We start from the raw sequence: 24768 nt of genomic DNA, 5'->3' as shown, positions 1-24768 counted from the left end.
CATCCTTCTCATAAATAAAGATTGTTGTTGTTGTCAAGTGTTGGATGGATTATAAGCATGTCATTTCATCCTAATCCTGAGCCTAAATCTGAGTTTATGGGATGGGGATGAGCAGGAAAGAGAAAGGACAGAGAAAGAAAGACAGAGACAGAGAGACGAAACAATACACACACACACACACACACACACACACACACGACAGAGACAGGATGTTGTATAGCTACTTTTTTATTACTTTAATAAGTATCTTTGCTAAGAATTAATTGTATCTACTGTACAACTGTTACAAACAGTAACAGCACATGCTTATATTGATTGGTGTGCCACAGTTACCTTTTATTTATTTATTTGTTTCCCTAACTTGTTCTGCCTCAGTTTCCCTGGTTGTAACTCCTTTTTTCTGCTCATTAGAACTGAGATAATTAAGGCTGTGGAGATCTGGCATTTCAAAAGATAAAACTCCAGATATCCTATTAAGTCCAGACTTCCTGACTCTAGTTGGACACCTCCTTAACTCAAGATCCTACCCCTAACCTGTCAGAACTGATTGATGGTCCCTGCCTGGAGATTCCCACTCACCAGAGTTTGGATTCCACCCTCCTTTGTGTACCGGAGCTTAGAGTCATAGATATATGTCATTAAGAACTCACATTGGCTGCTGGATGCTTTGGACATCAATTCTGGGGACAACATGCTCCCAGCACAATCTCTCCCTTTCAAATAAAATATTAAAATTCTCCAATCTCTATCTTGCCTCAGTTTCTCAGGCATTAAAATATAACACTTTAAGCTTTGTAAAGCATTTTCCATATTTTGCAGCTGAGGAAACTGAGACCAAGTTTAAGTAATATGTCCAGGATTGTACAGGTAGTAAGTGGTGGGGGCAAGATTCAAGATTCAAAAATTCAAACATTTTCCTGAGTCTGAATCTACACTTTATCTACTGACAAGTTGACTCTCAAAGCAATCTGAAGGTGGAGATAACAATTAGGAGTCTGAGGAAAAGCTTTGTGTAGGCAAATGACACGAGCTTGAGCTAAGGATTCTAGAAGGCAGAGAGTCATGACCTTGTGTAAAGGTGATGATTGAAGCAATGGTATCTAAGGCTGAAATAGAGCAGGTGAAGAAAGTGACACAAAGAGAAGAGCTAATCTACCCGCACTTAAGTTTGCAGGAGAACAAAGAACCAGTGAAAGAAACAGAAAAGGAACACTCAGCCAGGAAGAACAGCAGCAAAAACCACCATCATGGAAGCCAAAAGAGGACAAAGTATATAGGATCGTGGGTCTGGAAGGGACCTTAAAACATTGGTGGAATTTTGAGGCAACTTCTAGGATATACCAGCTGCTTCAGTTGGAGTCAATCCAGGGGAACTTTATTCTTTTTCCTCTCTGGACCTTAATCTCTTTATTAATGAACTGATAGATGAGACGATCTCAAAGATACTTTTTTTTTTGAGATAGAATCAGAGACTTTATTGTGAAATATGTGACATTTACCCTTTTTGAATATATTTCAAAAATGACTCTTTTTATAACTTTATTTTTTATAGTATTTTATTTTCCCAAATACATGTAAATATAGTTTTTTTCAACATTCATTTTTGTAAAACTTAGTGTTATAAATTTCCCCCCCTCCCTTACATGATCCCTCTCAAGAAGCAAGCAATCTGCTATGGGTTAAATATGTGCAATCCTCAAAGATAACTTTTAGCTCCAAATCTCATGATCTATATAATTTCTTTTACATAAACATCCTCACTGAATCTTTATTTATTAGAGATTCCCAAATTCCAAATACTCTTCCACTAGGTTCCTTGGGGTTCAAGTATATTTGATTATAAGATTAAAAGTCACTTTTCCTCTCTCTCCCCAAGCATTGAAGCCTCCTGGCTACAAGAATGTGTTCAAAGAGGCTTTAACTGAATGAACTCTGTCCATACCACAAGGCAGCTTTCCCTATTGATTTCCTTCCAAGTCTTACTGATGTTAGAGCAGTCATGGAGTCTTGGAGCTAGAAGTGAGCATCCAATCCAATCTGTAACTGAACAGGAATCCCCATTCCAATGTTTCCAAATTATCAGCCAAGTGCTGCTTGAAGACCTCCAAGGATGAAGAACCTCTTGAAACAACCACTTATGGATAGCTGTAATTCTTAAGAAATTTTTCCTTTTAAAAAGCCAAAATATATCTCTCTGCAATTTCTATCCAATGTTTGTAGTTCTATCCTTTGGGTCCAAGTATAATAAATATAATCCCTCTTCTACATCACAGTCTTTCAAGTACTTTGAGATAGTAATTGTGCCTAATATCCCTTTCCCAAGTCTTCTCATATCCAAGTTAAACATTCTTATTTCCAATAGTCATGACATTATAGATCCAAAGCTGGAAAGGATATTAAGAGATCATTTAATCCAATGCTCTTAGAGATGAAGAAACTGAGACTTAGGGAAGCTAAGTGCGGATGGTCACAGGAATAGTAAGTGTTAAGGGCAAAATATGAAATCAGATTCTGTGATTCTAGTTTCATTCTACTCTATGGCCACAAGCTATCATTTCAGTTGAAATCCTTGCCTAGGGTAATTTCTTCAGAAGGAAATGGAACTCCTACCTAGAACTAGTGAGAACCTATGCTGAGATATCTCATGTTCTGAGAACAAACTTGACTCTCAACATTGGACTCTAACTTGATTCTGGGCCTGGCCCCTTTCTTTGGGACTCTGCCATGGGTTTCTTCTGCAAGAGGGCATTACCAATGAAGAGAAATAAGATAGAGAAATCCCTCTTGCTTTGCTCTCCAATAGCCTCAAAGAAAAAGAAGAATGAACTCTCTCCTCAAAGCTGATTGTTGCTTTTTAAAGGCTACCAAAATACACACCTGATCCTTTAGTCAAGCAATCAATACAAGTTTTCTGGGTCCTATTAGGTGCCTTCATTCAATGAACAATAAATCTATCAGGTCGACTAAGGGACTTTGTGTTTTGATTTCAGCTTAAATTTATTTTTAAAAACTCTTAAATATTATCATTCCATAAAAATATAACCACCAGAATTGGGGATAGTATAGCAGATGTGTTGATCAAGGCAAAGAACAGTGGTCACCTTCTTCCTCATTCTAGATACAATGCCTCTCATATCAAAGCCTAATTTTACATAGATTCTTTAGGTTGCCAAACCACATTATTCACTCACACTGAGGAATTATAGGATTCTGAGGATGGCTGTCCATTCTGAAGGAGGTGGATGGATTTGAAGAGAAGGGGACCAGTTGGGGGGGGGGAAGTGGACCAAAAGGAGAAATCTCTGCTCCTCTTCCCCTCTCCCTCACTCTGTCAGCCTTAAATTCCAGAAAATAGGCAAACTATGATTTAGCAAATCAGCACAAACTGTCATTTGGTAAAAGCAATAGAGAAAGTGAGAAGAGGGAGCTTGTTGAAAAGACAAAAAAAAGTAAGTAGGGAGAAAGGGAAGCAGAAAGATGAACTGGGAGAGAATAAAAATCAGACAAAAGAATAAGAAGAGAGAAAGATTGGGGGAAACATGACTGGGGAGGAAGAGGGAGGAAGAAATAGGATGGAGGAGAAAGAGAGAAGAAAAGAGGCCAAAGGCAAAAAAGAGGGGTAAGAGGAAATTAGGGGAAGAAGGAGAGAGAAAGGTAGTGGGATACAAAGAGAGGCAGGAAAGAAGATGAGTAGTAGAAGAGAAGAAATGTCAGGGAGAGGGAGAAAAGAAAGGGTTAGTGAGGCAACAAAATGAGAGGAAGAATAAAGGGAGAAAGAGGAAAAGAAATAATCAAAAAGATTTAAGGAATGAAAGAAGCAAGAGGAAGAGGGGACAGTGAGAAAGAAAAGAGACAAAGAGAGGAGGAAAAGCAGGGGTAAAAGAGAAAGAAATGAAGATAGAGGAGACAAAGACTGGGAAAGGAGAACCAAGATAGCTGAGAATCCTAAAAATTATTGTTATTTGTCCTTCATTCTCTAAGAGGACGATGACATCAGGGAGGTAAAGCTATGACAGGCAAGTGAATTAGATTTCAGTGAGGAAGAGCTGTGCAAGGTCACTTGCCCCACTTTCCCCTCCAGAGCCATATGGGTCCAATGACAAGATATAGATCAAGACAACTGAGATGACCGTGGATGAAATGGGAGACCTTTGCCTTTTTTAAAACTAAGGTCTTCAACAGCTCTCTGTTGGCCTGAGACCACACCCATTCAAGTGAATAAGCCTTAGGTAGCAATTGGGGCAAAGAATGGCCTCTTTCATCTAGTAAAAAAAAAAAAAAAGATTTTTAGAGCTAGAAAGTCTTTAGAAACTTACTTCAATCCCATTTTACCAACGAGTTAACCAAGATCCAGAGAAAGGAAATTCTCAAAGTCTTACTAAGAGTTGCTGACTTCGGTGATTGGACCCAATACTTCATAATTCAATTCAGGAAAAAGCATTGTGTCCTGCTAGAGACCTTCTTCCAGACTGACATCAGACTAATGTCCTTTTTTCTCTTTAGCTATCTTCTTATTGTAGAATTCAGAGACAGAAAGGAACTTAACAACACCTTCATACTACAGATGAGACAATTGAGGACTGGAGGGAAGAAAAGAAATTCTTAAAGTATTAGGAGAAAGGAATAAATTCTGGCTCTGGATCCAATGCAAAATTCAAAGTCTGAAGGATAAGGAATTCTCATCTTAGAAAGTCTAGCTTATTGGGGAATTTGGGGAGAGGAGAGATTCAGAGGGCCATTGTGAACAGAGCTGGGTCTATTTCCTAATTGATGAATTCTGAAAGTCCTTTCCCTTTGACTTAGCCAGATTCTCTTCTTTCCCCTACCCCCTTCCTCTTTCTCTTTTCCCCGCTTGCTGGATCTGGGCAACATCTTTTGTCTTGGATCCAGCTTCCATCTCAGTGAACAAAGCGCCAGCTGCCCATTGGCCTGACCCAGCCCTGGCCTGGCCTTTGTGTGCAGGAGCATGCTGAGCCTCCTGAATGAGGTGACCCGCAGCCCAGGCTGCTACAGGAAAAGTCTTTTCTTCTGTTGTGGGAATTGCTATTGGAACAAAGCAGGAACTCAAAGGCATCCCAGCCTTGGCCCCCATCATAAATTCACCCCCCAACATAAATTCACCAGGCCCTAAACTCTGAGCTGGGGGGTGGGAATTAGGTGGTGATGGTGAAGGATATGGAGAGAGAAGGTTGTTTGGTGTCCACAGATGGATGGAGAGAGAACCCAAGAGAGACAGCTGTCTCAGACTTGGAGGGCTATATTCCTACCCCCTACCCAACAAAACTACTTGACTACTTTGACTACTTCAGTCAAAGTAGTGAGACAAGCAGACTTTTCACACACTCATCCATACATGCTTACCCTCCTCCTCATCCAAATATGAACACACATAGATTCACATCCACATATACATTCACACTCACAACTTGGACACAAACAACTCAAGCACTCACACACAGATTCTTACTCATAAATCTCACATACATTCTGGACTTAGACAAACATATTCACAAACACATTGATGGATGTGCTGATAGATAAAGTCCTGCTTACATATTTGTTCATTTTTCCATTCTGCTGGGTACTGGAAGGTGATACAGAATTTAGGGGCAGTTGGATGGCACAGTAGACAGATCACAGTTCCTAGAGTCAGAAAGACTCCGGGCAAATTACTTAACCATGTTTACCTCGGGTGTCCTCATCTATAAAAGGTGCTGGAGAAGGAAATGGCAAACTATACAAGAAAACTCTCCAAGAAAACTCCAAATGGGGTCACAAACTAATCTACTAAACAACAATAAAAGAAAGAGAAGTGTGGAAAGTAAGGCTAGATTGATTGAAGCAGATTGTAGAAGGCTTCAAATGCCAAATGCCAGGCTAAGTAGTTTATACTTCAGTTGGTACTCAGCAGGGTATCATTTAAGGTTTTTAAGTATAAAACTAATTCCTGCCCTCTATGGGACTTTAGAGACAAACAAGAAGATACAAATTCTTAGAAGAGATGAATCAAATGCGAGAAACCTAAATAAAAATTAAGTTTTTCTGTCCCAAATAGTTAAGGCTGAGTACATTTTAGAGGAAGCAGAAATTTCGAGGACAAGGAGGTAACTGGGAAGAAAATAAGAAAGACCTGGATTCTGGATATTTGCATGGCTGGAATGGTCAGAGAAAGGGGACATTATTAGATTCCCTCTGCTTAATTAGGGAAAATCACTTTTAGGACGTGGTGGGCTTTCAGAAATTATTGAAGATGGAAGGAAAGTGAATAAAGGAAGAGAAGTGCTTGTCTTTCTTCCTGTGAGTGTGAACTGATTGGGGCATTCAAGTGTTTTAGTATCAGGCTACTTCATGCTATCTTCCCTAAAAAATAAAAAGCCTGGACCTTAAGCAGCACCAGAAGTTGACAATGAGCTGTTCTCATTTTAACAAGTTAATCCATCGATCAATTTTCTAGCATTTATTAAACCTAGAGCTGTATCAAGTACTGAAAAATGAGATAATTCTTGTCCTAGTTACATTCTTCTGGAGGCACAGAAATAAATACAGGAGCTACACAAAATAAAGATGCTGTAATGGAGTGTTGGGGGTGTGATACAAATCACTAGAAACATCAAGAAAGGGTTCTTGAAGGAGATAGCACTTTAACTGAACCTAAAAGGGAGCAAAGAGTTCAAAGAAGAGAGCTTATTTCAGTCCTGATGGACAAAGTTATGGAGATAGGAAATGGCATGTTATATTTGAGGGTGGGTCAGTTTGACTACAATATGACAGTGTGAGAAGAAATGTCAAGAGCCTGAAAAGATAGTCTAAAGTCAGATTGTGAAGGCCTTTACATGCCAAATAAATGAATTTGTATTTGAGTTTCACATTTAATGTGTTCTGGAACATTAATTTGACAGCTATGTGGAAGATGGATCTTGTAGGGGAGAAAATGAATGTCAAGAGAGACTAATTAGGACATAATTGCAATAATCCAGTCAAAAGGTAATGAGGGCCTAGACAAGTATAGTTTTATAGCTTGCAGAAAGAACTAATAATATTCTTTATATATTTTTGAAAATAACTTTTATTTTCAAAAATATATGCAGATAGTTTTCAAAATTCACCCTTGCAAAACTTTGTGTTATAAAATTTTCTCTCTCCCTTCTTCCCATCCCCTCTTCTAGACAGCAAGTAATTCAATATATGTTAAACATATTAACTTCTTTTATACATATTTTCACATTTGTCATGTTGCACACACAAAAAAAGTCAGATCAAATAGGGGAAAAATGAAAAAGAAAACAAAAAGCAATGTTTATATTTCTTTATAGAATCACAGAATGTTAGTGCTGGATGGGGATCTTATCAAGTAAAACATAGAATGTCAGAATTAGAAGAAATCTCAGTTCTATTTAGTTCAACAAATATTTAAGTGTTTGATATGTGCAAGGGACTATGGTATGTATGAGATACAAAGACAAAAAGAAGACAGGGCATTCCCTACAGGAGTTTACATTCCTCAGAGACTTTTGGTACTGTGAAAAGCATGATAGTCTTATGCAATATATTTCTATTCAGAATCCCTGCATTTTTAAACTATAGCCTGGCTAGAAAGAAGCTTCTTTCCCTGACATCATTTTCTACTCCCTCATATTCATCCATATCAACCCCATTGTTCCAGTGACCCTATCCCAAACTTCCCTATCCTTTGTGTGCTCTGAAATAGCTGTCCTATTATTAACAAATTATCATTCATATTAGAAACTGTCCCACACCATTAGGTACTTTGAATAGATTTTGTATTTACTTGTGTGTAGACATTTTTCTTTTCCACAGAATTAAGCTTCCTGAAGACAATTTTGTTTTGCCTGGCACATAGCATATTTTTAATAAATGTTTATTGAAAGTAAATTGTTGAATATAGGAAACAAGATCAGAATTGGGAGAAATGTTAAAATTCAGAACAATAAAACTAAGACCCTTGAAAATATAGAACATGGAAGTGTCATACCCATAAGTAGCTTATTCCAAATATCTGGGGAAAGCATGACTCAAAGAGATCAGACAGCAAGGGTATTATAATGATCCAAATCAAAATGAGCCAAACATGAGCCAAGGTGAGAAGTGTGTGTGTGTGTGTGTGTGTGTGTGTGTGTGTGTGTGTGTGTGTGTGTGTAGTCAAAGCCCAGGAGGAAATTCCTGGGCCTGCTGTTGGTGAAATGAGAAGACAGGGCAAGAAAATATTTGGGTTTGAAGCATGTGGTCTAGAATGACCCAGGGCCCCAGAGACAGCCAATGAAAAGAGAGACGTCTTGTCCCCTGAAGGGCCATCTTGAAGGATGGTGTTGGCAGAGGGCACAGCCTGTAACAAAGCTCTCTCAGAGAGTTTGAGTCTGAGGAACTGGCTCCTTCTCCTCATTGTGAAGCCCTCCTCATTCTCAGCCCTTTGCAGTGGGGCATTCAAGGTCCCCAGGGTATTGGCACAAGGATCTCATCCCTTTCTGGGTTTCTAAAACTATTTTCAAAGGGAAAAAAGGCAGAGGGTTCTAGAGAAATGCTGGGGAGAGACTTTTACCACCACCCACTCCGTTCCCTTTCAGAAAATGAGAAGCTATTTAAGCAGTGAGAGCAGTTCAGGACCTTTGGTTAATCTCCTTTGCTTATAACCTTGAACATGACCTTGCACAAATGGCTGCCCCATTTTGGACTAGAATTCAATGCTTCTAAAAGTATGGTCTGGGCATCTGTAGGGGTTCCTGAAACTATTTTCATAGTAATACTAAGATGTTTTCACTTATAATACACAAATATTGATAGATTTAACCCATGTAAACAAAAGCTCTTTAGGATTCTCGATAACATTTAAGAGAGTAATAGGGTCTTGAGACCAAACAATTTAGAATTGTTAAGACTAGATGATCTCTAAGGTCCTTTCTAGCTTTAATCCTATGAAACCTGAAAAATCTATTATGAATGGTAGATTAATTAATTGTAATGTTAAGTTTGCAAGAAAACACTTCAGAATCATCAAAGACAGCAATAGAAATCTCCTAGTAGAATTCCTTAGGTTACAGATAGAAAAACTAAGGCCAAGAGTAGGAAAGTGACTTTCATAGGGTCACATAGCAAACCAGTGGCAGAGCTGCAGACTCTGAGATCCCATTCCAGGAGATCTAACTCTTTACATTGCCTCCAAAATTTAAACGAATATATGTGTATATCTGTATGCATGTCTATGTGTGTATATATACACACATAAGTGTGTAGAAGTATATAGATAGGTATACACATGAAAGAGAACAGCTAATATATACTGACAAGTATATACTCACACATATAGACATATGTATCTATATTCATTTACATAAACATATTTGTAACAAAGGAGACTGCAATGAAGGGACATACATCTTTAAAAATATATGTCTATATTTTAAAATTTATTTTTGATATTTGTTTTTACATCATCTACATTTCTTAATATTTTCCTCCCCTTCTCCTTCAGTCATTCCTCATAACATAAAATAAAAAAGAGGAAAAAATCCAGTTCAACAAAACTAATCAACCAAGTCCAATGTTAATTTGATAGTCTGTACCCATAGTCCCGGATTTTTTCATAAAGGAAGGAGCATATTCTCATATCTTTTCTTGGGAGCCAAGCTTGATTATTTCAATTCCACAGAAGAATTCAGCCTGGATTACTTTGTTTTGTCTTTCCTTTCATTTACATTGCTGTGGTCATGGTACTGCTTCTATCATTTTAGAGTGGAGGTATTTAGTCTGAATCCCTTATTTTACTAAAACGACAAATGAGACCCAGAGAGAAGAAAAGGACTTGCCCCAAATCACACAAGAGTTAGTGGCAGATCTGGGATTTGAACCTTTAACACCTGGCTGCCTCTGCTACAAACCAAAAATCCTCCACAAGGGCCCCCTTGATCTTGATCTTTCTCTTTCTCTGCTGAAAAAGGTTTCCTAGGCAAGGATGTGGTCCAAAGAACATGAAAATCAGGGCTGATTTTGGGCTGGGGGGAGGGGAGAGAGAATGAACTAGGATGGGGCATTGTGGCAGGGTTGCCATAGGGATGGAAACAGACAGACTCCTTTAATGGGCTTCTTTCCCAGGAAACCAAGAGTGTGGCTAAAGATTTTCCTGACTGGCAGTTTGGCTGATGGAAAAGCCTGTTGTTCGTTATCTATCTTCCCTCAGCTGGAAGGAAAACAGTAAATACTCTGTTCTCAAAATTACCAAAGGCACTGAGCTGGAATGGAGAAGATGGGGGCATACAACCATCTCCTAACAAATGGCAATAGGAACAGAGCTGGGGCAGAATTGGAGGCAAGGAGATCCCTTTTCTTCTCCATCCCCTCTATCACTAGACTTGGACTATCATTTACTCCAGAACTGTGTCCTCTTTTTTCTGCTGGGCCCACAAACTCATAAAATGTTAGAACTGCAAGGACCTTTAGAACACAGAATGATAATAGCTTACAGTTAGTACTTTTAGATTTGAAAAGCATTTCAAAACATTATTTCATTTTAAAATCTGTGCATATGTTTTGCATTAATTTACATATATAATGAGTATCATGGTTTTTTGCTTTCAATCAGTGGGGGAGGAGCTAGAGGGAGGGAATTTGGAACTGAAAAATTTAAAAAAGAATGTTAAATAAAGAAAAGGAAAAAAACAAAAATCTTTGCAGCAAATTTTTCTGATATAGATCTTCTAAGCTACATAGGCAACTGATTCAAAATTATAAGAGCCAGTTCCAATTTAATAAAGGTAATACCACTTAAAAAATAAAAGGTAGTTTTTTACAGAAAGAAATCCAAGCTATGAAAAGCTTTATGAAAAAAAGCTCTAAATCACTAATAGTTATAGAAATATAATTTGAAATAACTCTATCTCACATCTATTAGATTGGCAAAGTTGAGAAAAAGGAAAATGACAATTCTGGAGGGAATGTGCAAAAATAGATATATTAATTAATTCATTGGTGGTAGAGCATGAACTGGTCTGGCCTTCCTTCCTTCCTTCTTTGCTTTTTCTTCCTCCCTTCCTCCCTTCCCTCCTAATTTTTTTATTTTTATAGTATGTTTTCCCCAAAAACATACAAAAATAATTTTCAACATTCACCCCTACAAAACCTTGTGTTCCAAATTTTTCTCCCTCTCTTCCTCTTTCCCTCTCCCCAAAACAGCATGCAATCTGATTCTCTAGAATTCTCTAAGTATATCATTATGTAATCTGCAAAGAGTGATAATTTTGTTTCCTTGTTGCCTACTGTAATTGCTTCAATTTCTTTTTCTTCCCTTATTGCTAAAGCTAAAGCATAACCCATGAGAAAAAAAAATCAAGCAAACAAACAACAACAAAAGGTAATATGCTTTTATTCACATTCAGTCTCTACAGTTCTCTCTTTGGATTCAGATGGCATCCTCCATCAGAAGCCTATTGGAATTGCCTTGAATCATCTCATTGTTGAAAAGAGCCAAGTCCATCACAATTGATCCATCATCACATAATCTTGTTAACTGTGTACAATGTTCTCTTAATTCTATTTTCTTCACTTAGCATCAGTTCATATATGTTTTTCCCAGGCTTTTCTGAAATCAGCCTGCTGATCATTTCTTATAGAATAATAATATTCCATAACATTCATATACCATAACTTATTCAGCCACTCTCCAACTAATGGGCATTCATTCAATTTCCAGTCCTTGCCATTACAAAAAAGGCTATAGTCTGGCCATTTTTAAAAGCTATTTGGATCTATGCTTCAAAAGCTATTTTATTGTACAAATCCTTTGATGTAGCAATATATCCCAAAAAGATCCAGGGAAAAAGAAAAGGACTCACACTATTCACAGCAATTCTTTTTATAGAGACAAAGAATCATAAATTGAAGAAGTGTCCATCAACTGGAGAATGGCTAAACAAGTTAAAGTATATGAATGTGATAAAATGCTTTTGTGTCATAAAAAATTATAAAAAGGATGGTTTGAGAAAAATCTGAGGGGCAGCTAGGTGACACAGTGGATACAGCATCAGCCCTGAAGTCAGGAGGACCTGAGTTCAAATATGGTCTCAGACACTTAACACTTCCTAGCTATGAGAAGACATATAACCTATGCAAAATGAAGTGAGCAGAATCAGGAGAATAATTTATACAATAACAACCAAACTATAAAAACAACTTTGAAAGATTTAAAAACTTTGTGCAGGAAATTAGAGTTAGGAGACCTGGATTGAAATTCCCACAGTGTTACTTAGCTATATGAGTACTTGCCCAGAATTAATCATCTAATAAGTATTGGAGATAAGATACTAATGTAATTAGCTATATTAAGATTTATTATTTTTTTTTTAATCCTAAACTATATGATTATTTCAATGGAGAAAAAACTTTTGACAAAGCATAACTCTCATTTATGCTAAAACCTGCATAGGCATAGTGGGATTTGTTTTTTAAAAATCATTAAAATGCCCAGATAAATCTAATCGCAAGCATAGAATGCAATGAGGATGGATACATTAGGGTTTGCTTTTTCCCCCTGGTATATAAAGAAGTAAAGCAAGGTTGTATTCTTTTTTGTTTTGTTTTGTTATTTGACATAGTTCTAGAAATGTTAGCAATAGCATTAAGAGAATGAAATTAAAGGCATAAAGATAGGGGAAATAAAACTACATTTTCTGATGACATGATAATTTATTTAGAACATTCTAGAGAATCAACAAAAGAAACTGAGATAGTTAATAGCTTCAAGAAAAGCTGTAGTCTGCAATAAATCCACAAAAATCAATAGCATTTTTCTATATCACAATCCAAAAGACAATAATAGAAAGGGAAATCCCCTCCAAAATAACTACTCAAATGCATAAATTATTTGGGAATTGATCTATCAAAGCATACTCAATATTTTTACAGATTCACTTACAAAATGCCCTTAAGGAAATAAACATCTTAAATTATTGAAGGAATATTTCATACTCATGGACAGGCTGTATCAATATTTAATAATACCACCAAAGTTAATTTATAGATTTAATGCTATGTCAAATTACCAAAGGGATATTTTACAAAGTTAGATAAATAAAAAGAAAATTAATTTGGAGGAACAAAAGATCCAGAATAAGAAGGGAAATGATGAGAAAAGTAGGAATAAAAGAGATAATAAATAGCACATGCAGACCTCATACTACATTATAAAGTAGCAATCATCCAAAACATTTAATATTTGTTAAAGAAAAGAGATACAGATCAACAGTCTAGACAAGGAGATCATTGGAGGTCTAGACAAAAGAGAATCAGAAATAATGGAATTCAATAACCCAGTGCTCCCATAAACCTAAAAGTACAAATTCCTTAGAAAAGAAACTAGAAAACTCTCTGGCAGAAATTAGGGTTAGATCTTATCTTATATTCTACAATAAATTCAAAATGGATACATGACCTTAATAATAAATATCATACCATAAAAAAAAGTTAGAAGAGAAACACTTTATATATACTCTTCACAGCTCTGGGTAGGAGATGTATTCTTAATCAAACAAGAGATAGAAATCATAAATGATGAAATAGATAACTCTACATGAAAAGGGGAAAAAATTTTGCACAGACAATATAACTAGAATAAGAAGGGAAGTAGTTAACTGGGAGGGGGAAATATTTATATCAAATATTTCAAATAAGATTTTATATCCAAGATATAGATTACTAACAGAAATATAGAAACCAAAAACCATTTTCCATAGACAAATGGTTAAAGAATATTATAAAGTTTTCAGAATCAAAATAGCTCTCAAACTATCAACAACTACACAAAACAATGATCCAAAGCACCACTAATAATACACATGCAAATAAAAACACTCAAGGTTTAAGCTTACATCTAGAAAATTAGCAAAGATGATAAAAATGGAAATTGTCAATATTGGAGAGATTTTAAGCTCAGTAATGCATTGTTGGTAGAACTATGAATAGTACAAACATTCTGGAAAACAATTTTTTGAAGTCTTTTTTTAAATTAATTTTTTTAAATTAGTAGAAGACTATTAAAAAAAAAAAAAACACACCTACCCTCTTCTCTCTTGGGGGCAGGAGGGAAGCAACACAACAATAATAGGAAAAACAAATTCCCTGTAATAAGTAGGCATAGTCAAACAAAACAAATTTTCTTATTGTTTGCATTAAAAGATAAAATGTCTCATTCTATATCATTAATTCATCACCTTTATAATCATGAATGGTCATTGTATTGATCATAACTCTTCTAGTTTTCAAAATTGCTTGTTTTTACAATGTTGTCCTTAAGTCCTTACTTGGTTCTGCTAATTTCATTCTTCATTAGTTTATAAAAAGCCTCAAAACTGTATATTTTTATAATATTAATATTATAGTATAAACCACTTTTTTGATTCTACTAATTTATTCTATATTATTTCATAATTAGTCTCTGAAATCAATGTCTTCTTTTTCTAGAGGACATTAGTATTTCACTGCATTCATATATTCTAATTTGTTCCCTCATTCCTCAATTGATGGGTATCTTTAGTTTCCAGTTTTGTGCCATCACAAAAAGGAACTCCTATAAATATTTTTGTAAACATAGGACTTTTTTCTTTCTTTCTTTGTTCTCTTTTGGAGAGATCTAGCAGTGGTATAGTTGAGTTAAAGGGGATAGTGATTTGGAGAATTTTTAAATGGCTTTAGGTAGGCTGGGTTTCTTTCTAGAAAGCCATTTTTAAGGTTCAGATAAAGTGGCTAAAATGTTCATTTTTTGGTCTGAGACCAAAATATTTCTAGAAGTACTTTTTGTGATACAGCAAAGAATTAGAAATAAAGTAAAAAATGATAGGTATATCATTTGGGAAATGGCCAAGAAAACTGTGGTTCATGAATGTAATGTAATATTACTATGCTATAAGAAACAATGAATACAGAGAAACATGAAAAGCTTTACATGAACTGATACAAAATAAAGTATGTAGAATCAAAAAATAATATGCACAGTGATTACAACAATGTAAATGAAAAAAAATACCAAAACCATAAAACAATTGAAAAATGAATGTTGGTGAAATGACAACATACAAGTTAGACCTCAAAGAGAGATATGAAAAGATACTTCCTCCCTGATTCCTTTGCAGAGTTGGGGAGGTAGAGAATGGAGAAGGAGTTTCCACAAATATTGAACATTGCATATTACGTCATTTTTAAGGCATTGATCTGCTTTATTTTAAAAAAAAAATTTTTCCCTTTCTCTAGGGAATGTAAAACAAAAGATTATCAACTGAGAAAAATCAATTTTAAAAAAGAAAGTTAACCTCTTGATAATTGGGATCCAAATATATATACACACACGCACACACACACACCAACATATATATATATATTTGGCTATTAGTGTTCTTCTGATTAAGCAACCTGAGACTTAATACTTCTAAATCTATGATTCTCTGATCCTGTTACTCTGAATCTTCAAATCATGAGATCTGTGGATTTTGGGGAATTCTTCAATCCAGAGATTCTAGAATCCTCCAGACATTGGTCCATTTGAATGGAGTTCAGTAAATCAAGAGGCAAGGCTAGGAGATAAATGTTAAATTAGCTTTTACTCTTTCCCATATTTTTCTCATACTTCCCCAAACTACTTTGGATTGCTCCTCTGCTATTACTGTTGCAGGATGGTTTATCTGTGTGTTCATGACTTATCCTCAAAGTAGTTTTAAATTTTGTCAAAGCAGGGACTGTATTTATTTTCTTCTTGTTATTTCCAGATTCAAAAGCAGTGACTTGTAAATAAACACAACATGATTCAACATTTATAAGTTCCCATTATAGGTAAGGTTCCAGGTATATGTTGGAAGATACATAGTTTAGACAAAATAGGGAATATCTTTATTCAATTTATAGTGAAGAGGCAGAATTGTATCATAGATGAAGTGATGGAATTGAAGTTAGTTAGAATTGGGTTTGAATTCTGCCTTTGACTTACTAGGTAAAATCACTATCTACAAGTCTCTGAATTTCAGTTTCCTCAACTATAAAATAGGGATAATAATGCCACCTTACTCTACAGAATCGCTGTGAGGTTCAAACAAGATAATATATCTTTGTAAAATTTAAAGCACTGTGTAAATGACATTATCGATCAATTGATTAACCAGCAAGCACTTATTAAATGCTTATGATTTTTGCCAGGCTTTGTGTAAAACTGAGGATACAAAAATGAAACAGTTTAAGCCCTCAAGAAGTTTACATTCTATCAGAGAAGACAATCTGAACATAAGCACTTTCAAAGTAGATACAAAATAACTGCTGAGGCAGCAGATCCAGCAAAGACCTCCTACAGAAGACCAATTTTTTTGAGTCAACTCTTAAAGGAAGCCAGACACTCCATGAGGCAGATGTAAGGAGGGAGAACATTCTAGGCATGAGGGACAGCTCATGCAAAAGGTGGGAAGGCTAGAGATGGGACAGCTAGAATGAGGAATAGCACAGAGGACAATTTGTCTAGATTGTAGAGTTTTCTGTTTAGCAATTTTTTAGTCATGTCCCAATCTTTGTGACCCCATTTGGGGTTTTCTTGGCAGAGATACAGGAATGGTTTGCCATTTCCTTCTCTAACTCATTTTACAGATGAGGAAACTGAGGCAGACAGGGTTAAGTGACTTGCCCAGAATCACACAGCCAGTAAATATCTGAGGCTAGATTTGAACGCAGGAAGATGAGTTTTTCTAATTCCGGGACTGAGATTCTAACCAATGAACCATTGAGGGTAGTAATAAAAAGAAGAGTAATTGGGAAGATACTGAAGGGATTAGGAAAGAGCCTTGTTGAAGAACTTTCAACGTCAAAATTCAAATATTTGAATCTTGAGAAGATAGAGATGATTATGACACACTCTCACAGGCTTTAATGTTGTTTTTTTTTTTTTTTTATTCATTTTTCCAAATTATCCCCTCCCTCCCTCCACTCCCTCCCCCTGATGGCAGGTAATCCCATACATTTTACATGTGTTACAATATAACCTAGATAACAATATATGTGTGTAAATACCATTTTCTTGTTGCACATTAATTATTAGCTTCCGAAGGTATAAGTAACCTGGGTAGATAGAGAATAGTGTTAACAATTTACATTCGCTTCCCAGGGTTTCTTCTCTGGGTGTAGCTACCTCTGTCCATCACTGATCAACTGGAAGTGAGTTGGTTTTTCTTTATGTTGAAGATTTCCACTTCCATCAGAATACATCCTCATACAGTATTGTTGTTGAAGTGTATAGTGATCTTCTGGTTCTGCTCATTTCACTCAGCAACAGTTGGTTTAAGTCTCTCCAAGCCTCTCTGTATTCCTCCTGCTGGTCATTGCTTTAATGTTAATAAGATGCAAATAAAGAAATATTTGAGGTCTGTGGAAGCAAATCATGAATAGGAGGGATCTGCATCTGGATCTGTGATTTTGTTGGTGTATGCTAAGTGAAGACACACCTACCCCAGATAACTGGGAACTATTCTACCACTTAAGAGTACTAGAGAATTATTTGAGGTTACAAAGCTTAAGTGACTTGCTCTGTGAACACAGGTCAAACACAAGACCGGAAACCAGGTCATCTTGACTTTGAGGATCGTTTTCTATCCACTGTTGCAGAGTTGCCTCTGAAAGGGAGAGAGACCAGGAGTCTTTACTGTCTCTGTTTCATGGTTGGAGAAAGTGAGTCTCATCAAAGGGAAGGAACTTGTCCACTGTGAGTTCCAAGGTCTTTATGCTTAATCTTGAGCTCTTTCCCTAAACTCAGGTGTTCCAGAGTACAAGATCTGCCTGCAGGTAATTGAGAAGAATGAATGAAAGAAAAACTGTTCTAATCCTTGAAAAAACAAACACAGAAAACTTGGGAACTTGTATTTTATCAGTATAAATGACAAATCCTTTCCAGAAGCTATGGCAAATGATAGTATCAATTTGATTGTTGTGCTTAGGACAAGAGGTGATAGTGTGTGCAAGAGGTGTGTGGGATGTTGTGTGTGTATATGTGTGTGCATGTTTGTATATATGTACTATGTGCAGTGACTAGAAAGATGATAATATGGCCAAAGTGGAAAAGTGGATGGGATGTGACCATGTATCTGGCCTAAGGCTGGTTAGCTAATAGTTTGCATTCACTCACCTCTCAAAATAACTTAATCCTTAGGGACGGCTAGGTGACAAAGTGGATAGAACACTAATGCTGGAGTTAGGAGGTCCAGAATTCAAATATGGTCTTAGATACTTACTAGTTCTGTGATTCTGGGCAATTCACTTAACCCAGATTGCCTCTTCCCTGTCACAAAATAAATACTTATTTGGTGGGAGTTTCACAGTTAAGTGAATGAACTATTGAAAATGGGTGCATAGCTAACAGAGGCCAGGTGGATCAGAGATATAGTTTCAGATAGGGAAAAGAGGCCGCATCAGGGCAGATGGGTCAGATGGTGGGAGCTAAAGCTGCATGCCATGGAAGATTAGCTGTATTTCCTTTTGATTCTATGTATACATTGATCTGGACAGGTAAGCGTGGAAGGTCAGTCCTTAGGGATTGTCATAGCAGTGTAGTACATACACCATCTTCTTTTCCCCCACCCTCACTTGGTACTTAATAAAGTTCAATGGTTTTCAATAGGCTTTAGAAATCTGGAGAGTGATTTCAGAGCACCCAAAAAGCCTCACTGCCTTTTGACTCAGCCCCTGAATTCCTGTTCAGGCATTCTTCCCTGAACAAAAATGAATAATGGGTAAATGACAGCAGCCACAGATGTAAGGAGTACTTCAATAAAAATCTCAGATTGGTTTTTTGTTTGTTTTTGTTAAGCGGGAAACAGGTCCTGGTGGTGTTTGAATAGAGGAGGCACAGAGTGTGAATAAAGAGGGAGGTATAGAGTTATCCAATAAAGCATCCCAGAATTCTCTGAAATATTCTGCATTATTTCCCTACAAAACTTTTGGAAGCTTCTCTGAACAGAAATTGCTTAGACTGAAGGGTGAGATAATGAATGTGAAGCATTGTATAAATATATACTGTTATTAGGTGATCTTTTAGAATAATTGATTATGTGATGTTGATGGTATAATCTCTTCAGAGACCTTCACAACATGAAGGATCTAGATACATTTGGAAGGATCTTCTCATTTTTGTGGCTCACCACCCCCTCTCAGAAAGTCTTGGAAACTGTACAAAAGGATATCTCAATATCCTAAAACCAATTCCTATTTTTATTCACCCAGTACAAATAATGCCGAAGAAAGAGTTATTTAAAAAAATAATAAGATTGGTCCTGAAGAAGAAAGGACCGTAGGCATGGAACACCCCCCTACTTTTTTGTTTTGTTTTGTTTGTTTGTTTTTTATTCTTTGTTATAAGAGATGACTTTCTGGTGGGGAGAGGGGAAAGATTATATTTGGAAATTAAAGTGATATAAAAACAAAAGATATTAATATCTTTTTTTTTTTTTTTTAAAGTACTCATTAGTCAGTTTGTGTCTTAATGTATGTAAAATCCAAGTCAATGACTGCTCCTGGGGCAGGGCTCTCTATAGCTCAAAGTAACCCTTCCCCATTCTCTACCCCTCCACTTCCCCATCTCATCTCTGTCTTTGTCTCTCCTCTATGTCTTTTTCTCTCTGTTTCCATTTCTCTATTTCTCTTTCCACCTATTTCTTTTTCTTTACCTACCTATTTACCTAATACTTTTTTCTTGTCATCTTTTCTCTCCCTTTTTCCTCTCCTCTCCTTATCTTTTTTCCTTTCACCCTCTCTTTTTGTCTCTTTTTTGGATTTCTCCCTCTCTCATTCATAACCTTTTTTCCCTCTGTCTCTCCTCCTCCTGCTTCTTCTTTCTCCTTCTTCCTCTTCTTTTCTTCATCTCTTTCTCTCTATGTCTCTCTCTTCACTCTCCTGTGTTTTTCCTGATTCAGACAGGTAACCTATTTATCAGGCTAAGCAAAGGCCAGTCTCTTGAGATCTTTCATTAGACATCTTTCCAATATATTTCTTTAATGTATGATGGAGATAAAGCTTCTGTAATCCTCTCTTCCAGGACTGACACCATTCCTCTATAGTTTCCCCTTCTCCTTTGTTTTCTAGTCTCAACCCTTTAATATTGAGCCTCTCATATGTAGATTTTCAGAAAATATCATCCATCTGAGAAGAGGAAAAAAAGAATAAAGGGCCTGGAATTGGGCCAATAATAAGAGCTCAGATATGTAGAGTGCCAAGTGAACGAACTATCATAGTTTCCCCATCATTTCAAGGCCACCCTTAGGGAGTTACCATAACAATACTTGAGATTTGGGCCAAGCTTTTTAACTTCTCAAAGTACATCTCAATCTATTACTTTATTTTATCTTCATAGTTACCCAGGAAGGAGTCAGGGCAGGGATAATTATCATAGGAAGAAAGCGAAGTCAGAGATGACCTTATTGACTCAAGGTTACTTAGCTGGTAGGAGGCAAGACAAGGACAAGATCAAAATATTCTGGCTCCTAATTCAATATTTGTTCCAGCTTACCACTGCTACTCCATGTCAAAAGAACAATGGGCATAATTTTCATTTCTTTGATTATTCAGAAGGTATTTGTTTCCTATTTTGAATTTATTCACTAAATCAATGTTTATTTTAAAATCTTATTTTACTTATGACTTTTGTTTTTGTATCCCTTTTATTTGACTACAACCCTCCCCCAACTCAGCAAGTCTTCCCTTGTAATAAAGATTTAAAAAGGCGGGGGGGAAGTATCTAAACAAAACCACTGAACAAATTCATTTGAGGAGGACACCCAGGTGTCTTCTTTTGAATTTCTCTTTCATGACCTTAAAGAGGGTACCTTCTCTTTCTCCCCTTATACAGCCTTTAAATTTCCTTTTACATGTCATCTTTCTCAATAGTGACCGCCTTGAGGAAAAGGACTGTTTCTTTTATGTATTTGTATCCCCAGTGTTCAGCACAATACCAGGCACGTAGTGGGAACTTAATGTTTATTGACTGACATTGCCTGCATTTCACAGAGGTAAACACTAAGGTCAAGAGAGGGGAAGTGACTTCTCCAAGATTATGGGGTTACTAAGAGACAGGCTATTGACTAGAGAGAAATTAAGTTTTTTGACTCCCAAGGATCTAGGATTCCACTGTATTCCACAATGCAGCACAGGAGTCAAGACATTGATCTTTGAAAATGAAGGCAACCAATAATAGGAACGTTGCAGCAACTCTTGGCAAAAATGGTGTGAGGACACAAAGTACACACAGAAAAAAATTATAAATGAAAATATCTAGGGAAGGAAACATCCCTCTGGTCTTGCAAGTCTGAATTTTTACTAATATTTCTTGTTGGTTATTGGATCCATCTTTCTTCCATTCTGTTTTTCAAGTATCAACTGAAAGGACACATGAACAAGGTTCTTCAGCTTCTGTTCTAAGCTGTTTATTCAAGTTTTTCTTTTTTTTTTTTTGCTGAGGCAATTGGGGTTATGTGACTTGCCCAGGGTCACACAGCTAGGAAGTGTTTAAGTGTCTGAGGTCACATTTGAACTCAGGACCTCCTGACTCTAGGGCTGATACTCTATCTGCTGCACCACTTAGCTGCCCCTTCAAATTTTTCTCATGTGTTTTAACTTCATTCTTTACTTCTTGCTTCCACTATTCATTTTTTCCATCCACTTTTAAGTCCATCATTCAACAAACCTTTCTATTAAGCATCAGGCACTGAAATAGGCAATGGAAATACAAGCAGGCCCCTGTAGCAGAAGTGGCAGTTGACAATGAATGGGCTGTTATAATTTTAATCATTCAATCAACAAACATTCATTAAACATCAGACACCAGATTTAAAGATGAGTCGATCAAAAGTAGTTTTCACTACTTGTTATTGGGGAAATATAACCCACTCCATAGACAAATAAGAGGGTGAATAAGCAAAATATATACTGTGATAAAGATGGGGGACTAATAAGAGTACCTAGAAAAGGCTTCTTGTAAAAGGTGGCCCTTGAGCTGAGCCTTAAAGGGTATTAAGGGTTGCAAAAAGTAGAGAAAAGGAAAAAGAACATTGTAGGCCTGGGGGACAGCCTGTGCCCCAGATCATCAAAGGATTCATGTGTAGACTATTAAGTAGGCAAACAGCAAGTTTGGTTTGACATAGAGTATGTGAATAGTAATGTGTAATAAGACAGGAAGGAGGGGAGGAAAGAAGCATTTATTAAGCAACTACTGTGTGCTAGGAACTATGTTAAGTGTTTTAAAAATATTTCATTTGATCCTCACAACAAAATTAAGCACCTACTGTGTGCTAGAAACTATGCTAAGTGTTTTAAAAATATTTCATTTGATCTTCACAACCACTGTGTGGGATAGTTATCCCTATTTAATAGTTAATGAAACTGCGACAAATAGAAATAAAATGCCTTGTCCAGGGTACAGTCTCTATGTATCTGAGGCTGGATTTAAACTTCCTGACTCCAGGCCCAGCATTCTATTCAATACTATGCCACCCAGCTGCTTCTAGAATATCTGAAAAAGGGAAGTAGAACCTAAGCTTTAAATGTCATTATAGGTAGAGGGCAGCTAGGTGCTGTAGTGGATAGAGCACCAGCTCTGAAGTCAGGAGGACCTGAGTTCATATTTGACCTCAGATATTTAATACTTCCTGGCTGTGTGACCCTGGGAAAGTCACTTAACCCCAATTGTCTCAGCAAAAAAAATTTTTAAAATGCCATTATTATACAGTGGAAAAACCACTGACTCTTGAATCAGAGAATCTGGGTTCAAATTGTGCCTTCAATACCAATTGTCTGCATGACCTGAACCTCTGTAGAAAATAAGAGGATTTGTACTAGATGTCATCTGAGGTTCCCTTCAGGAATAGTTATTAATGAAAACTATGGGCCATTTTAAGATCCTCCTTAAGGAATAGAGAACAGTGTAATCACAGGCTGTGGGCATTTTCTTTCCTCTTCAAGTCTCATGTTTTGAAATGCACCTCCCACCCACCCTCCATCCTATCTTGAGAGACCTAAACAGCTGTTCAGCTCCTTTGGCTGTGAAAGTCCAGGGCAGGACAGAATCAATGAAGAGAGGCATTCTCTTATGGAATCAGCATCAGTAGGAGTACCTCTCTCAGGGCTCAGAAATAACCAGGTCCACATTCCAAACAGCAGTGTGGAGGCAAGGTAGTGAGCTAAAAATGTCTGGCCTGGCCATCTCCTGGGCTGAGGGCTCAACCACTCACCTGCTGTGCGACTTCAGAGTAGTTGCCTCCCCACTGGGACTCAAAATGGGAGAATTAGTTTAAATATTCTCCAAGGCTCTGACATTTTATGTTCTAATGGTGAAAAAGCTCTGGCATGGGAGTCAGGAGACTTGAGGTTCAGTCTTGATTCTGTCACTGAATCACCATATATAGAGAGGGGATATAACCCTTTCTGGAAATCAATTTCATTATCTGGAAAATGAGGTTATTGGACTAGGTCACTCCCACCTCTGACATCTGAGTGTCAGCAAAAAAGAGTGGTCGACATAAAAGCAGAACACCCAGGTTTGAGTGAAATGGGGATAATCTCTGCCCTACCAACCTTTCAGACACTTCAGGGAAAGTCATTAAAAGAATAGAAATGTGAGCTTGGGTAATGGTAGTGGTGGTGGTGGTGATTATCCTGGTGATTATTAGGTAATGGGAGGGAAAAGTCCAAAATTAGGAGTAAGGTGATGTGATTTGTAGTCCCAGCTCTGACAGCAGCTATATGATTTTGGATAAGTGACTTTTTTGGGTATCAGTTTCCCAACATGTAAAATGAAGGGCTGATTTAGATAATCCCTAAAATCTTTAGCTCTGAGGAGAGGAGAGGCATGGTTTCTCATATCCTGCTGCTTTTCTCCTCTTCCTCCTGCTTCTCTCTCTGCTTCTCTTCCTCCTCTTTTCTCTTCTCTTCTTCCTTCTCATTCTTCTCTTTCTGCTTCTCCTTCTGCTTTTTTCCTTCTCTTCCTCCTCTCTCTCTCCCTTCCAAGCTCCCTCTTTTCCCCTAGTATTACACCTCTCCCTTCACACAAAGAAATTCAGAACCTCACCTACTAAAAACTTCCAGAATCCCTTCAAAGACTAGTTTGACACTTTAGATACAGAGGCACCTTCTTTTTTAAAGGTAAGTATCTCTGGATCCTTGTGGACCTCTGCTGGCTACTGTGGAGCATCCCATTCTCCCGCCTTGAACCAGGGGACAAAATTCTGGTGTGAGGGTGCCACCCGGAGGCTAGATTAGCAATGGCCACATATATTAGGGATATATGGAGATTTGACTGATAATGAAGATGAAGATGGAGATATTCTTTCTACAGGTTGACTCTCTCTCTCACACAAGTCTTAGGGAGTTGTCCAATGTCAAAAAAAAAACTACCATGTGTCAGAGACAGAACTTTGCTTCTCCTTATAATTAAAATAATTATTGTTATTAGTAATGATAACCCACATTTATTCAGTGCTTCCTGTTTGCAAAGTTCTTTATATAAATCTCATTTGATGGTTAGAACAACACAATAAAGAAAATGTTATTTTTTTTAAGACTAGACCTGTAATTTCACTGGTATAACTCCCTTTACATCAAGGCAGATCCAAATCTGCTCTGCAGCTTTTGCAATCTTAAAGAGAGTTGTCATGAACTTGAGAGGGATCTTACCCAGAATGATATGACCATTGTGTGCCAAAGACTTGACTTGAATTGAACCTGGGACTCCTTGATTTCAGGGTCAGTTTTCTG

This window comes from Sminthopsis crassicaudata, chromosome 2 (assembly GCF_048593235.1).
Source record: "Sminthopsis crassicaudata isolate SCR6 chromosome 2, ASM4859323v1, whole genome shotgun sequence".
Taxonomy (NCBI): Eukaryota; Metazoa; Chordata; class Mammalia; order Dasyuromorphia; family Dasyuridae; genus Sminthopsis; species Sminthopsis crassicaudata.
Note: the sequence above shows the minus strand (reverse complement) of the source record.